The sequence below is a fragment of the Gallus gallus genome, chromosome 1 (genome assembly GCF_016699485.2).
Source record: "Gallus gallus isolate bGalGal1 chromosome 1, bGalGal1.mat.broiler.GRCg7b, whole genome shotgun sequence".
Lineage (NCBI taxonomy): Eukaryota > Metazoa > Chordata > Aves > Galliformes > Phasianidae > Gallus > Gallus gallus.
In genome coordinates, this window is record NC_052532.1 from 27,027,183 (window position 1) to 27,035,050 (window position 7,868).

Sequence of the window (7,868 nt, forward strand, 5' to 3'; positions counted from 1 at the left end):
TGAAATGGCAAAATAAGAGACCTCTCAAACTCCTGCTGTAGAATACATGAAAATCTAACTCGTAACAAAATGCCATTGTATGAAAAACAACCTTCATCTTAGCTGTAATTTTCCTGCCCATAGGTGCTAGAATTACCTGCAGGAGAGGTAGTTCAAACAGTGCTAATAAAATTGAGCAGTTGTGTACAGCGTCTACTTTTAAAGATTAAAATCATTTTGCCTGTATGACAGGCAGGATCTGCAGGACAGTCACCTTCTCCCAAACTGTAATGTAGGTCTTGAGAGCACAGAAGGAGGCTGCTCTAAAACATGAAAGTAATTTGCCTTCGAGCAAAAAATGGTAGCCAGTAATGACAGTCTATTTCATGTGCCAGTGACTGAAGAGGTGATAAAGGGCTTAAAAAAAAAAAAAAAGAAGAAAAAGAAAAAAGTTTGAATGGGATGAACAAAGACTCTAAAGCCTGGACAGAACTTCAGAAGACTAAAAAAAATAAAAAGCTATGGCTAGGTTAGAATCATAGAATCACAGAATCATAGAATGACTTGGATTGGAAGGGACCCCAAGGATCATCAGGCTCTAACACCCCTGCCACATTCAGGGCCACCAACCTCCATATCTAATACCAGACCAGGCTGCCCAGGGCCCCAACCAACCTGGCCTTGAACACCTCCAGGGACGGGGCATACACAGCCTCTGTGGACAACCTGTTCCAGCACCTCACCATTCTCTTGGTAAAGAACTTGCCTCTGATATTCAATCTAAGTCTTCCCTTCTTCAACTTAAAACCATTTCCCCTTGTCCTGCCATTATCTACCCTTGTAAAAAGTTGACTCCCCTCCTATTTATAGGCTTCCTTTAGGTACTGGAAGGCTGCAATGAGGATCTTTGAATTATCGTTTCTGTAGTTCACAAGAGAAGCATGGAATGGGTCTCAGCTGCTGAACATATATCATCTGTGCTTCAAAATACAGAAATTCTCTTCTTAATGCTGCACATTAAGTACTTTATGACAAAGCCTGCTGGAATCGGTCCTGCTTGTGAATCGAAGCAGAGGAGTGCTTGATGTCTTGGTTCTGGTTGGGCTGAGACTATTTATGCACAAAGCTTCAAAGTCTGGGTGGTCCTGACTAGCTCTGATGCATCCAGGTGCAGATGGCTTCTTCCAGAGACACAGCATTGCATTTTGATGTCTGAATTCTTCCTGAGCCTCACTTCCAACCCCTAGGTCCTCTATCTGATCTGGCAGTTTGTGCTATGAAGACATACAGTCATACAAATTCACAACAGAAACTAAGCATAATTTTGTGAAGCCAGGAGTTATTACATATGCTATTTTTATCATTAATTGTTTTGATCTTTATAAAAATTATGGAATGCTTTTACATACAAGATCAATCATTTTAAGTCCTACAGTTGATCTAGCATTTCAACTGAAATCTGAGCATCCTTGGTTGTGTACAGCATCCCTCCCCCTTTCTCCTGCAGCAGAGCAAAGCTAACCAGACCTCAGGTACAGAATCCAGAGAACATAGAATCTATCAGAAAAAATAAACTAATTCATATTCTGCCTGATAAACGGCACAGTAAGGCCTTACATTGCTTTGTATGGATTGGCATGTTCTGCTATTAAATCTTAATCAACTGAATACTGGTTTTGTTATACGAAATGGGCTAAAAATTACTATTCGTACGAGACATAGTAGTTATTTTTACGAAATTGGAAAACAGTACTCACAAACATCATTTTGGATGTAAATTAGAGATGTGGAATCTAATGTTAGGTAACCTAATATTCACCATTTTATGCTTTTGCTTTAAAAAATGTGAATGCTTTCTGCCCCTAGATGATTTGGTACGCTTCCCTGTCAGCTTTCAAAACAGATTTGCATAGCATGTACCCTTCATTTGTAGAAGTCTGGTCAGGGGGCGGTGAATAAGTTGCCTGGTCTACTATCTGTATAGCTGCAAGAGAAGGGAAAATGCTCTCAAAGTTCTCATCCAGTGATACATAATAAACTTTCAATACCTTCACTTTTCTTAAATAAATAAATAAAATCAGAAGATTTTGTACATTGCTGGTATCTGCATAGACATAGGAAACACTGTAGGAAACACTGCCATAGGCAAAAGCCATCTGCCCAAAGACCTCGTGCTTCCACACAGCTGCTCTGAACGTACTTTCTTTACTCAGAATTAGAGCACAAAAATGACACTGTTGGAGATTCTAGGTTCCTTTGCCCTGTAACAAAGGAATCACATAGAAGGATAGAGAAAATTTATCCCTCACTGTATAATCAAGCAACAAAAGGCTAATGCTGGACTAATAGACCTTTCTCTCCACTGTCAGTTGTCACTGGGTATTGGTATTTTGCTCCTCTCCTGCGTGTGGGAATACATGGGCATTATGTATCATAAAGTACTGTTATTGCATGCTTATGGGGAAAAAAAAAAAAAACAGTAAGTGTGCTTGCTGCTCATTTTTCCAGTGCTTCACTTTATTTTTCCAGGTACGATACAACGCAGTAAACAACGTATCACATACCAGCATCTAATCTTAGGCTTAGGCACCAACATCCTACTCCAAAAGAAATATTCATAACATACGGGGTAGCAGAGACACAGAAATCCTACATACAAATTGCCATGGCTGGCCAAGAGCAGCAAGCAAGACGTAGTTCTCCACAAATTCAACGTAAAACACAGCTGGCAGTCACTCATCCTCAGAGTGCAGATGTGTTACTTCCATGTCTTCCCACAGGTCTCCTCAGCCTCCTAACACTGCCACAGTATGAAGCACTGAACCAGCTTTTCCCAGCTATGTCCTGGCTAAAAGCAGATGATGGGTAAAGTGATGAACAGCAACATAACAATATATGTAACATTAAATAATATTTTATGAAGAAAACATCAACTGCACAGCTTTAGTACCAGCTATCTTCCTACCTCAATGAAAGATAGAAAATTAACTCTTTCAGCCATGCATACAGCAGTGGCTACTGGAGTCTGGAAATAATTCAGCACAGACGTCCAATGACACGAGGAGAAAACATAGAAAACTGTTGTTGAGACTATTGATAAAATCTATGAATCTAGACAGCTGGGAAAGCAAACAAGGAAATATTACATTCTAAGCAAAACGTCATTAAGAATCATCAGGATAGCAATAGTTTGCAGTTGTATTAATACTACAGTTCGTTCCTTTCAAGGCAACTTCTAACATTTATAGTGGAGATTTTCTCCTTCTTGAAGAATGCAATATGCACAAACCATGCAACATATTTCAAACCTATGGAATTCAATAACGTTAAATTGTAGAAAGCTCTCACTTTTTCAAAGCATTAGATTTAGATCAGATAAAGTTATTTCTACATTAGATTCCAAAGCATTAAATAGCTGAAGTTCAGATCAAGTGTAGCAATCTGTCTATATTTTATGACTTTGGGTATGTATGGTTTCAGACAGCAATCACCTCAACGTGCTAGACAAAAATTTTTAGCTGACCAGCCATGAGTTCATGGTTCTCCTCTCCTCTTTTCCCTAATGTTCCTCCTGTGTCATTAAATTTTGCATTAGGGAGGCTGCCACTTTTAATCACAAACCTCTCCTTCAGAAGGTGAGTACAAATATCACCAAACAAACATGTGAGTTAGCCAAGTTGTAATTCACAATTCAGTGTTGGCAAGCATAAATATGCAAAATTACTTCAGTTCCAACATACTGCATGCAATGCCTTTGCTTGTTTATAGCACATATAAATTTTGAAAAAGATCTATGTATGTAAAAAGATCAGTGCACAAGTCTTATTTTACAGAGATAATGCTGACAAAAGGGTCAGAAGTCAATCATCCGTCTCTACAGAAGATCAGTTTGTCTACCTGGGGAATGTAATCTCCATGCAGTTTTAATCCCCGGAGGCATAAATCACAAGAGAAGATGCAGTCTTTGAAGACAGTTGTTGTTTTATGATCTGGCACATAAGAAGAAAAACAAGTGTTTGGCCATCAGCAGTAGCAGCAATAAATATTCAGCATTCTGATACCTAATTCCTAAGCATTTATAATCTAAAACACTGCTTTTACCAACAGTCTGTTTTATCATGGTCCCAGCTTTTCCAGTTTAAAATCACTTTCCAGAAAACCAAATAATATATCGCTTCTGGTTTTACATCTTTGTCAGTAACAAAAATAATTATTGCCCTTTACTATGTATAAATGAATTTTCTAAATGATTACATCTTCAACAGGAGTGAGCCCAAAATGTCTACGCTTTTCTTTTCTTTTCTTTTCCTTTCTTTTCTTTTCCTTTCTTTTCTTTCTTTTCTTTTCCTTTCTTTTCTTTTCTTTTCTTTTCTTTTCTTTTCTTTTCTTTTCTTTTCTTTTCTTTTCTTTTCTTTTCTTTTCTTTTCTTTTCTTTTCTTTTCTTTTCTTTTCTTTTCTTTTCTTTTCTTTTCTTTTCTTTTCTTTTCTTTTCTTCTTTTCCTTTCTTTTCCTTTTACTTTTTATTATTCTCTGAAAACCTCAATTTAATCTCTGTCTTTGCAATCTTCCAATTAACAGCAGCTCCCAAATAGCCACCAATGTATTTAAAGCAAATGAAGGGCTTGAGAGGACCCTGCAGAAATGATCTCCATGCAATGCTTGCATGTTTCTTCCAAGGGGCCATTCTAATGAATGTTTTGTCAGTAAGGTTAGATGAACCGTAATGGAATTATTCAGCACATAATCACACATGAATTCCCACCTTGCTAAGAAGCACGTGGCGATCACAGTGCTTGTCATTCCCACACAAGTTTGTTTTTTCTTTGTGTAATTCCATTAAACTGAAGTCACACACATACCTGTAAGAGTGAAGGCTGTCCCTTGGGACTGCTACATTTCCCTGGATGCTTACTGTAAAGGAATCAGAGTACCATGGTTAGGGCAAAGTATTCTATTTATACAGGTGTGCAACCTGCAGGGCTGGTATGTATATGCTGTCTCTCACACACACAGTGCAAGAATTCCAGGATTGCAGAACAGTAAGAGACCATCCACAGTTTTGTAATAGATGTAAAATCAAAAAGGAATACATCTGCAAAAAACGTTAATTTTACACAACCACAAAGTACAGAAGAGATTCTAATCTATGGCAGTCTAAGCAACCTGGAAAAGAGGTGACGTTGATGTCTCGGGAGATATTGGACAGAAAAACCAATGACAATGAGGGACTTAGAGTTTATCAAGGATTACAGAAAGGATTGGCACCAACTGTCTGTACTTCCCATGTGGATTTAAATTTGGAGTGGAAAAGAGAATGAGAGAATGAACAAATTTATGTGTAAATATATGAAACAAAGGGAGAATTCACCAAAAACACAAAGAGACAACCAAGCAGGAAAAATGGCATAAAATTCCTACATTTGGAACTGTATCTTGACACACAAGTAGGTAGAGAGAGATCTCAAATCTGAACACAGGAAAAAAAAGATGCAACACACACATCAAACTACAGCAAGTTAGATGTACTCTGGCCTCGGACATAATCTTAAAATCAGTCCAGACCAAATAAGCAGTGCGATTTCCTCAGCACAGCACTTGTTCCAGTAGGGAAAACTCAAATAAATGAAATTAGACACTCATGTTTCATTCTGGAACAGACCCTACTAGTTTCTGGTGAGACGTGACAATCCTTTCCTCATGTCTGAGTGAGCTAAATGCTTTCCATATGGAAGTCAGGTGGTACCATTTTTCTGTTGTTAGGTCATGAAATAAGCAAAACCAAATTAAGTCACTTTTTTTTCCAGCAAATTCCCCCACTGTAATTTTGTTAGAGACTAGTGTTGTGATTAATCCAGCTCCTTACAAGATAACCTTATCTCAAGAAGCTGACTTCCTCCCCTTCACTTTCAGAGACTAAGAATTTGGAAAGGAAGGGAAGGTGCAGAGCAAAGTCATCTCTTCTTGCTCCCACACACTGCCTGGCATTACTGATGGGACACAGCGGGAACTCAATGTTATATCTCATTGTTAGAGTTCAAGCCTATCCTGAGTGGTTGCCTGTTCTGGAGCATAGCAAAGGATGACCAGGTTCTGGGGATTCTTGTGCCTCGAGGATGCTTGTTGTCCTTGTAATAATCTCCTGACAGGTCTGAGAAGAGAGACAAGAGGACCAAGCAACTCCATAGTCCCCATAGGAGTACAGCTTGATGATGCTCAGTCTGTGCACAAGCCTTAGGCAGGAGGTGGATCCCAGTTCACTCAGACTGAAAATATGCGGTAGCAGGAACTCAGAAACCATCTAGGTAAATATAGGTGCCTATGGGCTCTGATCAGACAGGCTTTGTTGTTTTGGTATCTTTTGGCTCTGACTCCCAGTTTCTGCTGACGTGTACAGACTGGAGCAGCATTGCACTGCATGAGTTGTTCTGGCCACAGATACTGCTTGCTGGCAAATTTCAAGCACTACTCGAAACTTCAGGATGCAAGATCTGCTCAGAAGAAAAGGCTGATGGAATTCTTTTTAACTTATCAGAACATCTTTTCCTTTTGTCTCATTCTCAGAAACAGATGAAACTTCAAAAAGAAGGGAGATGATGAAGAGGGGAAAGGGAAAATCTGCTGTGAATCAGGCACTCACCAGGAATCTGAAGCTTGGCAAAACCATGTTAAAGTTTGGATATTAATCTCAGAAGAATAACACTTGAATTCACTGGCACTGCTACCTACCCTGCTTAATTTAGCACATCCTTCTCTCTCTGAGAATTGTAGTATTCCAAAATCACGATTTGTTCAAAGAGATTCCACTTAACAAAACAAAAAGTCACATAACAGTTTTTTTTTCTTTCTCCCACGTAATCTCTCTCCCCCAGTATTGCAGCAATGCGTGATATGAGATGGATAACACTTGGGCCAAGCGAAGATCTAAGCTAAGCAATTTTACACCCCTTTAGCCACTGTTGGAATAGTCAATGTCGTTGTGAGAAATATATTCTATGAGAAAAATGCACTTCATCTTTGCAATGGGCCCACAATTTCTGCTGCATTTCACTGATCAGTATCACTAGTGTTTTCAGCAGTGGGGCTGCGTTTATAGATCTGCTTTCACCAAATCATATTATTCTCATAAATCATTTAATCTCTTGCCAGGCTGCAACATCAGACTTGGGTTGCACAACATAAAAGCAGATGGATGTTTTGCAGCCAGCAAGCAGGACTTCTAGAGCTCTATATGCTCTTTCAAGAGCAGTTTACAAATAAAATCTTTCATCATTTTAAAATGCTGCTTTTCTCCTTTTTAAAATGCACAAAGCTTAATGCATGAAGTCCCCCAAAATTAATTAAAATAATCAGATTCACAGGTAACATTGTGTGTAAAGAGAAGTAAACCAGAAAATCATTTTAAGGAGCAGACAGAAACAGCATCTTTTGAAATATACGTATTTATGCAGCCCATTAAGAAACATATTGGGAAAACTACAGTTTCCCATGTAGATTTCCCCTGCACGTACTTCTGAAGGGCATCCGGGCAGGACTCAGAGCTAGCTCTCACTGAACAAGTTTAATTATCCCAGAACAGAAAGCATTAACATTTCTATGAATTGTGTGGTGTAAAAACACCATACAAAGACACAGCACTAAAGACTAATTAGAAATTGTGCTCTCACACCAGGGTAGCTTTGTCAAAACCCGTGGCCTTTTACAGAACAAGGAAAAACATTTAGATAACAAGAATTTCAGAACAAATGCAATTAGCAAGGTTAGATGTACTGAACAAGGCTCAGAGCACACTGTGGGCTGTAAAAATGGTTGTTTTATTCTTTGCATTATTTTTGTCATTATGCACAAGATAATGATAACAGCTTTAAAATATGGCACTGCTGCCCTTACTG

The 7,868-nt window shown here is 38.7% G+C and overlaps 1 long non-coding RNA gene across 1 annotated transcript; it reads right to left on the reverse strand.

Moving 5' to 3' along the window:
- Positions 1-2,475: 2,475 nt before the first annotated feature.
- On the reverse strand, positions 2,476-5,089 carry LOC107052883. The gene is made up of 2 exons (XR_006931455.1): positions 4,839-5,089; positions 2,476-3,968 (listed from the first exon to the last, which is right to left on the reverse strand). It is a non-coding gene; the product is annotated as an uncharacterized LOC107052883 (long non-coding RNA).
- Positions 5,090-7,868: the final 2,779 nt, after the last annotated feature.